The sequence below is a fragment of the Cupressus sempervirens genome, chromosome 5 (assembly GCF_028749045.1).
Source record: "Cupressus sempervirens isolate cs-2001-9-10 chromosome 5, ASM2874904v1, whole genome shotgun sequence".
NCBI classification, from domain to species: Eukaryota; Viridiplantae; Streptophyta; class Pinopsida; order Cupressales; family Cupressaceae; genus Cupressus; species Cupressus sempervirens.
Window position 1 is genome coordinate 908,519,674 of NC_143122.1, and position 20,661 is coordinate 908,540,334.

Below are 20,661 nucleotides of genomic sequence, written 5' to 3' on the forward strand. Positions count from 1 at the left end.
TATATTTAATAAAGTTACTTGGAGTATTTAATAAAGTCACTTGAGGGATAAGATCAAAAAGGTTCTAGAAGTCTCTGGAGAGGATGGAGAAAAAGAATAAATAGGCACCCCGGGGCTCCATTCGAATCAGGCAGTTGATTATCTCTCTTTGTGTTTCAGATTGTGATTCAATCACAGGTGCATTGTGGAACCTAGGGTTTTCGCAATTGTCACAGTTGGCCATTGAGAACGATAACTCTCAATTGGTACGCAATTTTGAGGGTGTGAAATATCATCTGAATTATTGCAGATTGGAAGTGACACTGCAGTCATTTCATCAGGGCATCATTTGTGGCTTAAGGCCAACTTTAGGGTTTATACAACATCTGGAGGAAGATATCTTGTCAAATTTATCTTGAAAGAGAAGTTGCCTGCGATTTTGCCCTCTGATCCAGCAGACACGGTCAACATATTTGCTTGGCCACAGTATTCTATCCTAGCATCCCATATCTCATTGTTAGCTAATTCTTGATCTAGAGGAACAGAGAATTCAGATGTTATATTGTTTACATCAATTCCAATGTGATTGCTATAATCATCCCAGGAAGTTTTATAGGTGTCAAACTCAACAGCTACAAGCTGATTAGTAGAATTACCGTTGTTTTTGGGATTGAAGAGACCGAGCCACCCACCATCAGTTTTGTACCCCAGGTGGTAACCAGTTTCTGGAGACGCCATGAAAAAACAAGTCCATCACCCCCATAATCATGGCCCGATCGATTCATTTCATGAGTCCAGTTGATTCAGAATTGAAAATGAGTAGTGAAGTTGGAATTGCCAAGAGGAATTGTACTCTCGTAAGCTACTCTTCCTGCACTTCCGCCGCTCATACTGTTAATACTGTCCACATTGACATATAGATGGCAATTACTGTTGCGATACCCAAAGCCATTGAACACTATGCAAATCTGTCAACAATGATTAACAATATAAAATCGGCGGCAGTATTCCTTGTGCTCGCAGACCCGAATTGTCTCAGGAGGTCTGAAATGCGTGGATGCCGAAATTAGAATTCGTGTTGGGCCCAATATCAGTTTGCCGGCAGCAGGATTAACATTCATCACTGTCAAATTATATCAGGAGGTCAACATTATCTGTTGGTGTGCAAGATTGAGATCTGGACCAATGTCATCCTCCTTGGACTGGACGGTTCAATCAGATCTTCATTGCGGGAGTAACATTGCCTAAACTGCCATCAACAAGGGAAAGAGGTTATTGGTGACAGAGATAAGAGGGCCAGTTTCATTGTTCTCGTCCAATAACTGGCCAGAGGCAGCATAGGGGGTGCATCCACAAGGTAAGGTTGGCGGTCAGTATTTCCGTAATGGGAAGGTAGAGGAAATACAAGCTTCTGCTCGGTGACCAGTTTTTTCACAATTGAAGATTCAATGTCGATTCTTTTCTTTGCCAGGTTCATCTAGTTAGTAATATTTTATCATAGTACATTTGCAATTGAAAATAATGACAGGTTCCTATTAGCAAATAAAGTTGGCTCTAAAATATTTGATAAATTGTCGTAGCACAGTTTTGTAGCTCTTAAGACAGGATTATCAGAGCCTGTTTGCTAACTGATTGACAAAATGCCTAATCATTGAAGTTTTAGTATTTTGGTGTTTAAGAGGCAAATATCCTGTCGGGGATATCTCATCAAAGGTGATGAAGGCATATTCCTAGGATACTCCTACAGAAGTAAAGCATATAAATGTTTGAATTTTTGTACTCATAAAATCATAGAAAGTGCACATGTGAGAATTGATGAGTTTGCATAAAAGAGTGAAGAAGAAAGAAGAAAAGAGCCTAAAGATTATAGGAGATTTGTTTACTATGAACTTGATACCCTGCCAAGCCTGTCTGGAAAAAAAGAGGCTTCACCTCTTTAGTCCCCAAAATTTTCATCTACTACCGAGTTGTAGATAGTGCAACCTAAGTCATAGTGTAGAGGACCTGAGTCATAGTTAGAAGTTACCAAGCTAGAGAAAATTGAGTTTGATGGACCCAAGTCATAGATAATGGAACCAGAGCTTGATACTAAAGTTGATGATGAAATCAATATATCCAAAGAGCTTGTGTTGGCAAGATATGTTAGAAGGCATCATGCACCTAATCAGATTATTGAAGACAAATTAGATGGAACAATGATAAGAAGCAAATCAAAATGTACATATTTACTTGCTGAATTTGAAACTAGAAATGTTAAAGATACTTTGGATAATGAAAGTTGGATTGAAGAAATGAATGAAGAAATAGAGTAGATAAAGAAGAACCAAACTTGGACTCTTGTTCCTAGACCCAAGGATAAAAATGTAATTGGCACAAAGTGGGTGCTCAGAAACAAGTTGAATAAAAGTGGAAAAGTTTCTAGAAACTAAGCAAGATTGGTATGTAAAGGCTACTCTCAAGAAGAAGGTATTAATTATGGTGAAACTTTTTCTCTTGTTGTAAGATTAGAGGGTGTTAGAACTTTACTAGCATATGCTGCTCACAAAGGATTTAAAGTTTATCAAATGGATGTGAAATCAGCATTTTTTAATCAAATTCTAGATGAAGAAGTCTACATTGAACAACTAGAAGGTTTTGTAGATCTTAGCAAAAAGGTCATGGTTTGCAAATTACACAAGGTATTATATGGTCTTAAAAAAGCTCCCAGAGCTTGGTATGAAAGACTTCATAAATACTTGATATAGATTGGTTCTCAAAGAACTAATCATAACAATAACATATACATCAAAGAAGGACCAAATAAGAAGATTGTGTTGGTAGAAATATTTGTTGATGACACTTTATTCATAAGAAATGATGACTTGTGCAAGGCATTTTTAGAAGAAATTAGTAAAGAATTTGAGATGTCTATGTTTGGATAGATAAAATTCTTTGTTGGATTACAGATTCAATAGAAAAAAGATGGTATCTACATCACTCAATCTAAGTATATCAAGGAGATACTAAAGAAATTTGGAATGGAGGATTCAAGACCAGTTGGAACCCCTATGTCTATTGGACATAAGCTTTCCAAAAATTATGATTCCAAAGACATAGATTGGACCACATATAGATCAATGATTAGAAAATTGTAATATGTAATGCATCCAAGGCATGATATTGCATTAGCAATTGGGATAGTGAAAAGATTCTCAACAAGTCCCAAAGAAAATCACATGATGGTAGTTAAAAGAATCATGAAAATCACATGATGGTAGTTAGAAGAATCATGAGATATCCTAAAGGTACTGAAGAATATGGTTTATGGTACAAAATAAGAGGCAATTTGGACTTTAAAATATTTACAAATGCTAATTGGGCAGGAAGTATTGATGAAAAAAAGAAAACTAGTGGTGGAGAATTCTTTCTTGGTAAAAGACTAGTGTCTTGAACAAGCAAGAAACAAAATTGTATCTCTGAATCCAATACAAAGGAAAAATATGTGGTAGTATTAATTAATTGTTCTAATATTGTTTGGTTCAACTAACTATTGATAGGTATGATGATAGAAATAAATGATCTAGTAGTCATATATTATGATAACACTAGTGCAATCAATATATCAAAGAATCTAGTGATGCATACCAAAACAAATCACATTGCCAAAATATATCATTTCTTGAGAGAATTGGTGCAAGGTAAAGAAGTCAGACTAGAATATGTAAATATAAAAGAACAAATGATAAACATATTAACCAAGTCATTACCTAAGGATGCATTTCTATATCTAAGAGGTAAGCTAGGGGTCATTCCCCTATTCAAAACTCACTAAATGAAGTTTAGTGATGCATTAACTAGAGCATGTTGAAGATCAATTAGTTAATGTAGAATTGGGAAGGGCATATTGCAAATGAACCAATGCTTGAGGTAGATTGATATTTACTAAATATTGTCTTTGGCATGAGATTCAAAAGAGGGAGAAGTTTATTTTCATATCTCATAGAAATTTTTGTTGAGAATTTTGCTATCTCATAGAAAGAATTGTCAAAGAGGGAGAATAAACTTGATAGAAGTTTTCTGATAGAGGAAGAAACTGAAGGAAAAATGAGTTCACACTAATAGAGGGAGTTCTCATGGATGAGAATTAGAATGAAACTAAGGATATTTTCCTTACTTTATTCTTTCTCTAAAATTTCATTGTACTACTACATGTTTTATTGCCATCAACACCAAAGAGGAAGATTGTTGAAAAAATTGATTAATTGTGTATTATCTTTGATGTTCCACAAAATGTCATATCATTATTAGTCAATATATGCTGAACTCACTCAAACATTGAAGATAATTTTCTGTGGCTACCAAGTGATCCAGAGTTTTCCTAGTTTAGAAAGCAGTATCTATCGAGTTCACTCAGGTGCCAAAGGAAAGTTTGCAGAAGATGAGTGTTAACCAATCTCACTCAGTTAATGAAGGAAATGTTGGATGGAACCAATGCTAATCAAGCTCACATAGTTACCAAAGGAACTCTTCAAATATGTAGTGTTAACTGAATTCACTTGGTTAACATACAAAAATAATTTATGAGTTAGTGTCTACCAAGCAAGGTTGGCTAACAAAGAATTTTCTTGTTTTGGCATATTAAATTCAATTGATTTATCTTTTGGTTCTAACCGACTGAGAAGATGAATATTAATTATTCTAAGTTGTATTTGAGCCAACTTGACAATATAAAAGATATAAGTAAAAGGTCAAGTTGAGGGTTAAAAAGTGTGAGAAGTATGTGAATGCATGGAAGGTTTTTATAGATCTAATGATGCAAAGAGGAAGTGAATTAGAATGATAAGCAGAATATCCCTGAGAATCTAAAAAGATATATTTGATCAAGAAGGATCAAGTATACAACCTATAATTGAGATCTGTAATTAGCAATTCAGTTGTATCCAAATTAGGTCAAGTCAGTGTTACTCTCTAACCATTGTAGCAATGATCTAAATCTCTTAATAGAGTTGGCTTAGCATCTATTTGTAAATCCTCTAACAAGGTGGTTGTTAGATTGTGGTGACTGATCAGAAAAGTACTGTACATACTTCATAAAAAAAATTTGGGCCGTGGCCGACATGCTAGTCAACATATTATGGCTGACATGTTATAACCCTAAAGCGATTTAATACTTGTATAAAAGGGCTTAGGGTTGGGTATTTTTCATTATGTTGTGATACGAAATTGGTTCTTGCGGCGGTATTGAGCTGTAAGGGATTACGGATTGTAATCAGGTTGTAATCACTGGATTGTAATAAGATCGAACTTGTTGTTTGGTGGATGTAGCCCAAGGATTGGGTGAACCACATTAAATCTTGGTGCCTTGTGTTCATTTCTGTGTGATCTATTATTTTTCTGTTATTGGTTATATTTGCATTTAGTTTTTTATTTATGTTTGTAGTTTATCCTAACAAGTGGTATCAGAGCGAGGTTGTCTTTCAATTATCCTCTACAGGAAAGTCTCACGGTTAAGTGGGAGTCTCACAGTTGAGTGGGAGCGATGGCAGATGAGGGTAAGTTGAGGGTTGACAGGTTTAATGGGCAGAACTTCCAGTTATGGAAGATGCAAATGGAAGATTATCTATATCAGAAGGATTTATGGAGGCCATTGGAAGGAAAAGCCAAGAATCAGGGAACTATGTCAGAGGTTGAATGGGATCTTTTGGATAGAAAGGAACTTGGAAGCATTCGATTATTCTTGGCACCATCGGTGGCATTTAATATTACAAAAGAAAAGACGACAGAAGATTTGATGAAAACCCTAGCGATACTATATGAAAAGCCCTCCATTTCAAACAAGGTATTTCTCATGAAGCATTTATTTAATATGAAAATGGCAGAAGGTGGATTTGTTGCAGATCATTTAAATGAGTTTAATACTATTATTAGTCAATTATCTTCTGTGGGTATCAATTTTGATGAATAAATTAGGGCTCTCTTGATTTTGTGTTCTTTGCCTGAAAGCTGGAATGGCTTGGTAATGGCGGTGAGTAATTCTGTTCCTGGATCTAGTACCCTAAAATATGATGATGTGATCGGTTTTATTTTAAGTGAGGAAACTCGTAGAAAATCCTCCGGTGGATCTACATCAGGAAGTGCTTTAAATGCAGAAAGCAAGGGTAGAACGACTGAAAGAGGAAGTAACTTTGGAAATCATGGGAAATCAAGAGGAAAGTCAAAGGGGAGGAGGTCTCAATTGAGAGGACCAAATGATTGTTGGTACTGTGGGAAACCAAGGCACAAAAAGAAAGATTTCTGGAATTGAAAGAAAAATGAAGGAGATAAATCAGATGGAGACAAGGAGGCAAATGTGGTAAGTAACAAATCCAAAGAGGATGCTTTGCTTCTATCTTTAGAGAGTGTTGATGATTCATGGGTTTTAGATTCTGGTGCTTCATTTCATGCTACACCTCATAGAGGTTATTTCATTGATTATGTCTAAGGGGATTTTGGGCTTGTTTATTTGGGGGATAATGAACCCTATCAGATTGTTGGAAAGGGAAAAATTAAGATTAAGTTGCAGAATGGGAATCATTGTCTACTACATGAGGTAAGACAAGTTCCAAAATTAAGTAAAAATTTAATTTCAGCAGGGCAACTAGGTGATGAGGGTTGTGTAGTTACTTTTAATGATAAAAATTGGAAGATTTCAAAAGGTTCCCTTGTAGTAGAAAAAGGTGTGAAAGTAGGCACCTTATATCTTTGTATAGGTCATATTGTTCCTTCTACTTTGATTGTTTCAGAGAAAAATGAATGTTCAGGAACAATTGTTGCAGTTGAGCAAGGAGAACAAATAGCTGCTGTAGATTCTGATACAATGCTGTGGCATAATAGACTTGGGCACATGAGTGAGAAAGGTATGAAATTAATTCATTCAAAGAAAGTTTTACCAGGTCTGAAATGTGTGAATATGGATTTCTATGAATTTTGTGTGCATGAAAAACAAAAGAGAGTGAGTTTTGTAAAGACAGGGAAGGAAAACAAAAAGGAGAAATTAGAGCTTGTGCATACAGATGTATGGGGACCAGCTCAGGTATCTTCCTTTGGTGGCTCTCATTATTATGGTAAATTTATTGATGATGCAACTAGAAAAGTATCAGTTTATTTCCTTAGATAGAAATCTGATGTATTTCAAACTTTTAAGAAATGGAAATGCTTGGTTGAAAATGAGACTGGTAAGAAATTAACATGTCTCAGATCTGATAATGGTGGTGAGTATTGCAGTCATGAAGTTGAAGATTATTGCTCCACTAATGGTATTCATAGACAAAAAAATGTTCCAAGGACTCCACAGGAAAATGGAGTGGCTGAATGCATGAACAGGACTATAATGGAGCATGCAAGGAGCATGAGGTTGCATGTTGGGTTGTCCTTACACATGTGGGTGGAGCCTATCAATACTGTAGTATATTTGATTAATAGAGGTCCCTCTACTCCTTTGAGCTGTGGTATTCTAGAGGAAGCATGGACTGGTAAGAAGGTGAGTTATTCTTTTCTCAAGACCTTCGGTTGTGAAGCTTTTGCTCATATAGACTCTGAAGATAGAACCAAGCTAGAAGCTAAATCAAAGAAATGTGTCTTTGTTGGATATGGCATTAATGAATTTGGTTATAGGCTTTGGGATTTTGAAAATCTTAAAATTGTTAGAAGTCGGGATGTCATATTCAATGAGAAAGTATTGTACAAAGATCTGTTGCAGCAACATGAGAAGAAAGAAGATGATTATGTAGTGTTGGATGATACTCCAAAAGTTGATGTTCTAGCCATTCCTCATGATGTGCAACAACTGCAGCAACAAATACCACACACACCAGTGAATGTTAGATGATCAACAAGGCAAATTAGACCTCCACAAAGGTTTTCTCCCTCTTTGTATTCTATTTTACTTACTGATGCTGGTGAACCTGAAAGTTATGATGAAGCTGTGCAGGTGGATACTAAGATTTAGTGGGAGTTTGCAATGAAGGATGAAATGGACTCTTTTCTGAAAAATAAGACATGGGATTTGTGCAAGTTGCCTGCAGGTAAAAAGGCTTTACAGAATAAGTGGGTTTATAGGTTGAAAGAAGAGGAAGGAGGTAAGAAAAGATTTAAGGCTAGGTTAGTTGTAAAAGGATTTGCACAAAAAAAGGAAATTGATTTTGATGAGATATTTTCTCCTGTTGTTAAAATGACTTCTATTCATACTATTTTAAGTCTTGTGGCTACTGAAGATTTGCATTTAGAGTAGATGGATGTTAAAATAGCCTCTCTTCATGGTGATTTGGATGAAGAAATATATATGGCTCAGCCACAGGGTTTTGAGGTCAAAGGTAAGGAGAACTTAGTGTGCAAATTGAAGAAAAGTTTATATGGCTTGAAGCAAGCACCTCGGCAATGGTATTTGAAACTTGACAGTTTTATGCATGAGCATGGATATAACAGGTGTCATTCAGATTATTGTGTTTATTTTAAGAGGTTGGATGATGATAGCTACATTATTTTATGTTTATATGTTGATGATATGCTTGTAGTTGGGTCTAACATGGATCATATTAAGGGGCTGAAATGCCAATTAGCACATGCATTTTCTATGAAGGATTTGGGGGCAGCAAAAAAAATCCTTGGTATGAAGATTTGTAGAGATAGGAAGAACATAAACTTGATGCTATCTTAGGTTGATTATGTTGAGAAGGTGTTGCAACGTTTCTGTATGGAGAATGCTAAATCTGTTAGCACACCTTTACCTAGTCATTTGAAATTGACTAAGGAGATGTGTCCCAAGACACAGGAAGAGGAGGATAAGATGTCCAAGGTACCCTATGCTTCAGCTGTAGGAAGTTTGATGTATGCTATGGTATGCACTAGGCCAGATATTGCACATGCACTGGGAGTCATTAGCAGGTATATGAGTCATCCAGGATTTGAGCATTGGAATGCTATCAAGTGGATTCTCAGATATTTGAGAGGGACATCCAATAAGTGTTTACACTTTGGAGGCTCTACTACTGATTTACAGGGCTATGTTGACTCAGATTTGGCAGGGGATATTGATACCAGGCAGAGTACTACAGGTTATGTCTTTACTATTGGTGGGGCAGTTGTGAGCTGGGTTTCTACGTTACAGAAGATTAATGCTTTATCCACTACAGAGGCAGAGTATGTTGCTGCTATAGAGGCAACAAAGGAGATGACATGGCTTCATTTCTTCTTGGAAGAATTGGGACATCCTCAAAAGGATAATTATTTGTTTACAGATAGTTAGAGTGCCATTCATCTTGCTAAGAATTCACCTCTGCATTCTAAGACCAAACACATACAGTTGCGGTACCATTTCATTCGGTCAGTTTTGGAGGATGGACAGTTAAAGCTAGAGAAGATACATACCAATGACAATCCAATAGATATGTTGACAAAGGTTGTAACAAGGGAGAAGTTGAACTCCTCTTCATCTTCGGTTGGTCTTTCAGACTGAACATGAATAAAAGAACAATAGAGTCTAGGGTGGTTTGATGCAGTGGGAGCACCATGTGGTAGTTGTATTGCTACAGGATCAGTCTCCAAGTGGGAGATTGTTGTTTAGTGTGGAGCCTGATCAGTCCCCAAGTGGGAGATTGTTAGATTGTGGTGATTGATCAGGAAAGTACTATACATACTTCATAAATAGTGGGGTTCGGGGCATCAGCCCGAAGAAAAAAAAAATTCGACCGTGGTCGACATGGTAGCCGACATATTATGGCTGACATATGACCGACATGTTATAACCCTAAAGTGGTTTAATACTTGTATAAAAAGGCTTAGGGTTGGGTATTTTTCATTATGTTGTGATACAAAATTGGTTCTTGCGGCGGTATTGAGTTGTAAGGGATTACAGATTGTAATCAGGTTGTAATCACTAGATTGTAATAAGATTGGACTTGCTGTTTGGTGGACGTAGCCCAAGGATTGGGTGAACCACATTAAATCTTGGTGCCTTGTGTTTATTTCTATGTGATCTATTATTTTTCTTTTATTGGTTATATTTTCATGTAGTTTTTTATTTCTGTTTGTAGTTTATCCTAACAGTGGCAATTCTATTGAATTGTCTAAAGACCTCTAACAAGGCCATTCCTAACAAGGTGATTAAATCCTCTAATAGGGTCACACCTAAAAATGTGTTTTTTAACCTTTAACATAATTGGCTCCTAACATGGCTCACTTCATAAGAGTGAAAAACAATAACTAGTTGCAATTGGTGATTTTTCCCAAATTGGGTTTCCACGTTAAATCTTGGTGTCAAATGTGTTCACACTATTTCTTTCATGTGTTTAGAACTAAGTTAAAGTAATAAGTAATCATAGATAATATCTTAAGATTTTCATGATAAATGTTTGCCGAGCATATTCAATATTTATTGAGTTAAAACATTTTTTGTGTGTTTTTTTTGAGTATCAATAGAGTTTAATTTTTAGAGTTCCTTTTGTACTAATATCTAAGGGATCTAGGATTTATTTTTATGGTAACTGATTCACCCCTCCCCTCTCAATTACTCCTCTTATATTTCCAAAACCAACACTAATGACACAAATATTAACTATCTAAGAAATCCTCTCTTGAGATGTATTATATTAAAATATATAGGCATCACAATACAAAGGCCAGCCCTAAGATCCATAACATTCTGCAAGAACAGGAAATGTAGTACAACAAATAGGTCTGGTCCCAAATAATAAGGAAAAAATGACATAAACCATTTGAAAGCTTGTAGTTCTAGATTTAGGTACTCAAATGATCTAAGGCCATAAACAGAATTTCCACCAAGGATCCATTGTTATATATTTCCATCACAAGATCAAAATTGACCAATGTAACTCATGAAGAGCATACTACTTGAGAAAGAGAACAAATCACAGTTCGATAAACATAGATCCAAATAAGCTATGATCCTAAGAACATGAACAACAATAGGTTTAGGTCATACATAAAACATCATAAATTTTGACTCAAATAGACCAAGGATCACTAAATCAATCAACAAACTAGAATAAACTAGTGAATGGAGAAAAATAGAAACATAATATTTTTGGTTGATGCAAGATTTCTTTGAGCACAAAATGCTCCTAAATGAGACACACAAAGTTGATAATAAAGTGAGTCTCTCACTTTGATTCCTGAGTAGAATCAAAATGATCCAACTCATCATGAGATATCCCTGAAGAATCTTCAATTAGATTTTCCATCCACTTGCTCAAAAACTCTGTACACTCTTTACCTCTTGTACAACTTCTAACTCTATTTCTTAATCCATTCTCTATACTATAAAATTGCTTCTTAGGATATTATTTCTTTATAGATGAATCATCATCCAAGATTTTTCCATCTTCATAATACTCATGTACAAATATACAATATTGAATACAGGTAAAATATCTAAATCTCAAGGTAACCTCACTTCATCAACAATCTTGGAATCAAATCTCTTAAAGGCCACAAGGTCTAAACTTCCTCATCTCCATTTTTTTTTAATAAGTACCAACTCAAAATTATATTTCTTCAAATGAACCATATCCTTATCTCTCATTGAGAATTTGTTATGTCTCTGAGTTTTATCATCCTTCTTCTTGGATTTTGTTATTTGTAATTTCCAAATGATGCTTGATTTCCTCATGTAATGACTTGATGTAATTCATAAGAAATTCCCTTAGGACTCCTACTGGTGACTACTTCAAATGCCCTTTTTTTACCAATGCTTATTTTTACCAAACTATTATACACAAATTGAATTACTTGATCTAAAACCAAATCCCAATTACTAGACTTTTATCCAACCAAGCTCCTAAGAAAAATAAAAGTGGTAAATGGAGGTAAATATGGATTGAGAAAGGAGTACAATTTAGCACATGATTTTTTCATTTGTTGCTATCTAATTATATTAATGCTTTCCATAAAAATAGGCCCAAATCAGAAAGGAAATTGTCATGGGCATGTACATTTCATAATTACAATGAGGTATTTAACCATTTGAATTATCTTCTAGCTTATGTGAAATCTAAATTTGAAACAAAATATAATGTAAAATACATGAGTTAGATACTAATTATTATTTTGACATATATACTGCTACCACATATACATCATGAGACTTTTGAATTGTAAAATACACATTATTATTAATTAATCAAGTACACTTCTAAGAGTTGGTGTATAATGTTCTACACCATGTTAAGATTTGGCTAAAGATTGTAGTAATCCAAGGTCTAGAAACTTCAACAAAAGAAAAAGAGAGCTCAACCATGAGATTATACAGATAATACTCTTTGATATATAGGTCAAGATAAACACAAAGTTGCATAAGATTATGAGATGTGTCTTAAATGTTATTACTTGAGACATATAAAGTAATAGATTTTATATATGGGTACCATAATTAAACCTTAATTAAGAAATGTGAATAAGATGTAATTGGTGAACTAGCTAGGTAAAACATTTCTTTCACACAAACTAAAAGTTAGACATGATAATTTTATACCTATATTCCTATTATATTTTTTTTTGCAGTTATAGCATCAAGCTCTTTCAACTTAGAGCCAAGAAATTTTTCATAGGATATTCATTCTCCATTCTTGAAAAAGTTTTTGCTGAAAAGTTACCAATTAGGGTTAGTTCCTTGTATTGAGTATTTTGACCTAAAATTGTCTATTTCTTCATTGCTCTTAAGATTTAATATTTATGTTATCACATGGTAAGCTTTCATAATCATGTATTAGTAGTCCTCATAACCTCTCACAACATTCTTTATTGTTTAATTGTGAACCTTGATCACTATATTGTAGTAGTCACAAATAAGATATCCTATTTTGATGTTTTGTTGTTTTTCAATTTGATTATGTTAGAGTTTTTGCATCAACATTTTGGACCACACTTTGTGATCCGATCATCAATATGAAACATTACATGGAGAAAAAATTCTAATATTTTGATGTTTCTAGATACGATTGTGTGAGTGATTTTCTATCAACATTTCAAAACATGACTATACAAGAGTTTTATGCTGTCCTTATGCACTCTTTTATCATGACAAGTGTGATCTAAAATGTTCAAAAGAACTCTCATACAAACAAATCTAGAAACAATAAAATGTTGACATATTGAATTTAATGTCATTAAGATATCTATTTTCTCATATTTATCTTATATACAATCCAAATCTTATCCTCAGAAACATATTGCTAAATTTTACAAAGTAAAATATATGATTGAAATGTACTCATACACAATCACTCAAATTTATAATATTTTAATATGATTAAATACAATTTATATTTAATGACTATTTATGAGGGCACCATCTATTCTGTTTTAATCATAAAAGAGATGGCCCCATCTACTCTGTTTGTTTCCCAAGAGAGATGGGACCATCTCTTTTAATGCCAAGTACACGCAAACATTACAGCAGATTCCTGTTCTATATGAGACACAGAGAAAACGAGCACAGTTATTCCAACTTCTGAGAACGGGCTTAATGCTACTTTGAGCAGTTCAATGTTTTAACTCTTATTGGGGGAAGCAGCAATGGATTAAAAAGTTCTGGTGTGACTTTTTTTTTCATCACTTTCTCAGCTATTGTCAGAATAAAATGAGTGCCAAATATATGGCTATTAAATTGTCTAGAAATAATTTGAATCTAATATCTGATAAAAAGCTGCAGCAAACCTTACAATGCAAATGGCTCTTGTCGAACCATGGTGGCAAACATAATAATTATATCTGTAGACAATCACGTTTCTTGCATTTTGCTTTAAACACTAAAAATTGATTGTCAGGATTGTAATCTGAAATGAAAAAAAAATATTGCAGGACACGTAGTTCAAAAGATTTGATGGAAAAAGTTGGATTATAATTCGTACGAAACTATTTATTTGTATGCTTTTGAATTCGATGTAAAAATAATCATACAAAATCGAGAAGCATCAATTGTATAATAAATATTTGTGTTGTTTTAATAAATATGAATTACAACGTGCACTGAAACTTTGAGAAAAGGCAACATTGATTTGATATTATAATTGAGATCACATAAAGCTTTTTTGTCAATCAGGCTTGCTTTTCTGGATAAGGACACAGAAATATCTGTTTTATGTACCATGTTGTTAGTTTCGTTTTGTATTCTTCAGGAAAAAGACATTGTGCAAGCTGGATGTGGAGAAACTGTTTGTACAAACGTTTTAAAGCTATATTTTATGAGAGTAGATGACAAACTCAACTTTATTGATTGATATTCAAAAGACAACAAAAGAGACGATCAATGCTGTTTGGTGAGTTTCTCCGTTTTACCTAAGATGTAGGAGTTTTCTTTTCATGTGAAGCTGAAGTTAGAATATAATTTTAGACCGAAAAAAAATATGTTACTGAGAATGTTAAAAAGATGGATAAAACTAGATGATTGTTTTTATTAAGGATTTAGGAGTAAAAGAAATAATTATATAAATATTTAAGGACAATATTATTAATAAAAAGCCATTAGAATCTGGTAATCAATTTAGAAACTTAGGTTAAGTGAAGTTAGCTATAACAATTATTTCTATCTTTATTTTATATGACAAATTAATGTTCAATTATTGATTCAAGTAACTTATAGAAACTTATAGAACATGATGTGCTAATTGACTATCACATGTTGGGAATAAAAAGGCCAATGATCATAATATTATTTTCCCTCTAATAGTGTGTCTCTTGGTTTTATGAGACCTTTCATTTGTAAACAATCATTTTATATTAATACAATATTCTGGAGTCTAGACATAGCCACATTTGTGGTGATGCATGATAAATCTAGTGTCGTATTTCTCTTGTTTAATTGTTTATTCTTCTGTTGTTTTCCTTTTCACATCCAAAACCTTTCAATTGGTTTTAGAGCACAAGTGGTGTAGATTGGAAATTGGTGTTGAATTTTGAGGAAAATGGAAGATGCAAAAATGAGAGAAATTCGCAGCCAAACAATTTAGCATGTTGAAAGTGTAGATGTGCTCCTTGTGGATCAAACGAGACTTATCATTCACAATCAAAGGAAAATCAAAGAAACCAACTGCAATGATGGATGAAGATTGGAAAAAGATTGATGAGAAGGCAATGTCATCAATCTTTCTCTTGCTATTGCAAAATGTCAAAATTAGTGTTTTGAATGAAAAGACAACAAAGGAAGTTTGGGACAAAAAATCAAAGAAACCAACTGCAATGATGGATGAAGATTGGAAAAAGATTGATGAGAAGATGATGACATCAATCTTTCTCTTGCTATTACAAAATGTCTTGTTTAATGTTCTAAATGAAAAGACAACAAAGGAAGTTTGGGACAAAAAATGAAAGAAACCAATTGCGATGATGGATGAAGATTGGAAAAAGATAGATGAGAAGGTGATGGCATCAATTTTTCTCTCCCTATCACAAAATGTCGTGTTTAAAGTTTTGAAGAAAAAGACAAAAAAGAAAGTTTGGGACAAACTTCAAAGCATGTATGAGACAGTGTTAACTGCAAATACAATCTTTATTATGAAGAAGCTCTACAAGCTGAAAATGAAGGTAGTTACTACAATGTGAAATTGTATAAATAATTTGAACACTTTATTATATTAAGAAACCTCTATTGGTATGACTCAAGATGAAGAAGCCAAAGTCATCATCTTTTTGTGTTCCTTACCTTATAGTTGTTATAGTTGGGATCTCATAGTTACAAGAAAGAACTGAAAACAATAAATGTAGGTTGACCAGACTAAAATTAAATAAAAATAAAATTATGACCTTACACATATACAAGGAACCTATGAAAAGGAATGTAAGAGTTGTTTAATAAAAGTTCTAATTTAAATTTTAATAGAATGTCTTTGAATTTTAATAAGTTAGAGAGACCTCGTTCTCTTCACTTAAAAGATTGGATGTGTTTAGAATTAGAGACATGGTGGATTACAGTAGTGTTGAATGAAATAATAATAGTAATAAATACCAAAGATAAGCACTTAATTAAAATAATAAAAGTATAATCATAATAATAAAAATAAATACAAGTAATAAGAATTATAAAATTTTGAAAAATAGATACTAAGTTCAATAAAGAAAAATAATATATCTTTAATTGTAAAAAACAAAAAGTACAACTTATACACAAAATTAAGATATAATTATTGAGTTGTCCAATTTGTGACAAATAAGGGAGCTTTGTTGAAAGCTAAGAATTCTTTGAAAAAAAAAGAAGTAAAACTCTATTTAATGTCATTGTAAAATATTTCTATAATTAAAAAATATAAAACCAAACTATTGATCATTATTTTGCAAAATTTATATAGTTATGTTGCATCAGTATTAAAACCCCACATTGGCCTTCAATACTTACTTGATTTTCCTCACATACATCTGTGGACAATTCTTCATGTTAAGAGCATCAATTACTACCTATATTATTTTATTATGCTAAGTAAAAACCTACTAAAATTCTATTTAGCCAACCATAGTCTATGTTCTAGGAAACATGTTACTAATTAAATCATTTTTGCAATTCTATGTGTTAGGACTAAAAATTGCAAGGTCAATTTTGAGTACCATTGAGAAAATTGAGCCCTATAAATGCTTTTAAATGAGATTGTACCTGGCTATTAGTCTGAGGCCTAAGAGGTGTTTAATGCTTCTAGCACCTTCCACTCAGTTCGTCTATGTGTTTCATGAAGTTAAACTGACATTCCGAGCTATTCTGTGAAGTCCCATTTTGAGCAATTGTCATTTTTGCATTTTCCCCTGTGTCAAACGGCTACATGAGGTTGTGTTTTCCATTAAATGTCATTAACCCAACAATGTGTCATGACCTGCCACTTTGGAAATATCTAGTGTCCATACCCAAGAACCTATTTTTGAGATTTCGAGTCGTTTCAAGTTCGTTTGATTAGGTTTTGAATCCCTGAAAGTTGGTCAGTTACTGTTTTATGCTTTTGTGTAATTGTGTAAATTCTGGGAAGCCCTATTTGACGAGCTATAACTTTTGACCAGTTGACTAAAATGATGAGTTTACTTTTGTGTTGTATTCTAGAGGTCAAAGACTTTTTTATGTTTCAAGTTCCATCTTATGATGAATCCATTTGATCAGTTTTCAAACACGATTCCAAACGCAATTTCTATCTTTTTCCTAGTGTTAGAAGGAGCAAATCATTTGGTACCCCTGTTTGTGATGTTATAACTTGAAATCGATGATAGGTGAGGTTGAATAGATTGTACTTTTTTTTGTACTTTAAAAATACTTTAAGTGTGCCAATTTTCACATCTTGACAAATCCATCTGCACACTTTTCCAGGTCAATTCCATTTGCAATTTTTTTTTTTTGACATTGTTTCAATCTGCAAAATCCAAGTAGCTCACTTTGAATGCTCACCGTTTGCGCCCAGTTATTTTTCATGAGCCCAAATCACAGATCCATACTATTCTCATGACAGTAAACTAGTGTCCCAATTTTCATTTCCCCATGTGCTCATTTGCCCAGTTTTCAAGACCAAATATGAACCCAATTTATTGTCTTCTAACATGTTTACTTGCAGGTAATTCTGAGAGGTCAACTTTGATAGTGAATATCTTTTGACTGAGAATTCATCATGAGACAAGGTCTGATAGGGTAAGAGTATGTAGAAGAGAGAGTCAATGGGTCAGATTCCAGGGCCTAATCAGGTGTTTTGGTCATTTTTTAAGGCTAGTCAAAGGACCTCCTAATGCAAAAGTGATAGTTTACAAATTAATGAAAATGAGTTTCAATTGATTGATAAGTGGTCGAACTTAGTTCCAATCAGTACAATGGGTTCAATAGGCTAGTTTGAGAAATTAGGTGTTTGAAAACAATTTTTTTTTTTAGTCAGATCTACCTTGTAACTCGGCTAAATTCATCAAAATTGTGACAGGGGATGTAATAAGTGTCAATACGGGAATATTTTCTAGATGGATTGGTGATTTGCAACCTGAGCAATTGTGTCCCAAACTGGAGATCAACATAATCCCTACTAGAGTATTTAACAAAGACAAATGTTATGGGCATATATGATGTGGATACTTGTGCAATCACTTGAAGATTAAGGGAGGTAGGAAGTCTTATAGGAGTTTTGAGAACTGATTCTTCAAAATCTGATGATGAACTTTTGATCATGGCTCACCAATGGGACATTATAGGCAAGGATTTAATTCAAGTTGTCACATGTACACAACCATATGAGTGGAAAGATACAATAGGTAAAGAATGGAATTTTAACACAGATGGAAAGGTTTTTGACAAATTGCATGTTGTTGCATATGACTTTGGGATAAAACATAATATCCTTAGATGGTTAGCTTCATATGGTTGCAAGATCACTATTGTGCCTTGTAAATGGCCATCTTCGAAAGTCCTGAAGCTAAAGCCTGATGGTGTATTGTTCAATAATGGTCCAGGCGACCCTTCTGTAGTACCTTATGCTATAGAAAATGTTAAAAATGTGCTTAGTAAAGTTCTAGTATTTGGAATTTGCATGGGACATCAGCTTTTTAGCCAAGCATTAGGGGGTAAAACTTTCAAGATGAAATTTGGCCATCATGGAGGCAATCATCCTGTATGAAATCTGCGGAGTGGGAGAGTTGTTATTAGTGCTCAAAATCACAACTATGCAGTTGATCTTACTACATTACCAAAAGGTGTAGAAACGACAATCTTTTTAAATGATGGAGATGCCTTTGAAAACATAGAGGGTCAAAGCTGCAATAGTGAGGCAGTCAAATTATAAGGAGAAGCATCATCATGCAAGCTTTTGGGAGGATCTCTATGTTAAAGGTTCAAGAAGGAACAAAGGACATCACTGCATCAAAAAGGGATCCCCGTGCAGTTAAAAGAATATCCAATGCAATCAAAACATGTAGCAACAGGTAACTAAAAGGAAAGAATACGTAGTCAAAGAAAAGCTGACCAACATTAAAAGCATAAGAAACTCCATGCAAAGATAAAGTTGCACATCAAAGAGGGAACCACCATCATGGAAGAAAAGAGGTAGGAAGCAGCAAGGGCAAAGAAAAACAAAGCCACAGGTCAAAGGGAGTATAACGTGATGAGCAAAGACAAAATCATAAAAAATAGTTTAATCCCACATTGCTTGCACATGGAGAATATTATATGTTTAAATGCAAGAATTCTTATATTGTATGTTGTCTTGAGGACTGTGGGCTTTTGGAAGTGATGGTGTACAAGAGGGTCCTGCCATTGGAGGGATAGCTGGTGCAAAGACCAAGAAAAATTTGACCAAGAGTGTGCCAAATAAGTGATGATGTCAGTAGATTTAAGTCACCAGAAAAGTCAAAAAAATTGGCTAGTCTCTATTTCGCTAGCCGAAAAATCCTAGGATTTTCAGCTAGTGACATAGCAACTAGCTAGAAAATTTAAAAAAACTGGCGAGAAACAAAAGGAGAATGTGGGTCTCATCTATGTGATATGGTAGTTTGACAGTGAACCAGTGAATGACACATGGGACCAGCTAGCTATGATGTGGCACTAAGGTGGTGATGGTGTGGCATTAGTGAGCAGGATGATTTCATAAGAAAAGTTGCCAGAATCTGGTGCTCGCCATGTCACCACCGAAAAAGTTAAGAAATTCTACCAAGCAACTTGGCGACTTGCCAGAAATTTGAAAAATCTAGTAGAATATAGGGTGGTTCCCACTCAAATACTAGCGGCAAATCATGAGGTGACATGTGGCATTAGTGTAGGGCCCATTTGCCGTTGCACCAAAAGCCATGACTATTAGTGAACATGGAACACCACATAATTAACCACCTGTGGGCAGGGGAGCGCGTCGCATCACCCAACAATCTCCCCCTCGACGCGCATACCAGGTGCTTACGCGGGTCGGGATGGCACCGGGGAGATTTGAACCCATGACCAAGCCAAAACCAGGCTCTGATACCAATTTTAGGGCCCATTTACCGTTGCACCAAAAACCATGACTATTAGTGAACATGGAACACCACATAATTAACCACCTGTGGGCAGGGGAGCGCGTCGCATCACCCAACAATTAGCATAGATTAGAGCCAATGCTGATATGACAAGTGGCATCACCCGATTGGTTGATATTAATATTAAAAATTTGATATTCTATAGTTTGAACTATAGAATTAGTTTAAATTTTTCAAATTTTTTATTTTTAATGCAAACTTGGCACAAAGATATGAACAAGACTCAAAACGTCAAAAGGGCATAATAGGGGCTATTTCTATCGAAAATGGGCACTCCAATATATCACCAGAATCAGAACGAGCTGAATTTTTCAAATCTAAGGCCAGTTTGTGCATAGGTCTTCACCAGTTCATGCTATAGGTCAATTTTTGTTTCTCGAGGCATTGGCAATAGAACAAGAAAATTTGATCATTGAGCATTAGAGTTTGTTAAAGAGCAGATTTGAAGACCTTTTGAAGCTTGAGTGTGGTAAAAATAAGATGGAAAAGATTATATTGCATTCTAAAGGCCATATTCAACTGGTTTTTCACTTTTTACTGTGAATTCTTTTTAACACAAGAATCAGTTATGTTCTTTCATCATTACATTTTGAGATATTTTATGCCTTTGAGAGCCAAAATGAAAGGATTTGATTCACCAGTTGAGGAGAGAGATTAGAGAGAGTCTTTTCATGGCAAAAAGAGGGAATTTCATGTGGATAG

General features: G+C 34.3%; 1 pseudogene; it reads left to right on the forward strand.

Annotated features, from left to right (window-relative positions):
- Window positions 1–746: 746 nt before the first annotated feature.
- Window positions 747–18,737, forward strand: LOC149558872 (carbamoyl phosphate synthase small chain, chloroplastic-like; annotated as a pseudogene).
- The last annotated feature ends 1,924 nt before the right edge of the window (window positions 18,738–20,661 follow it).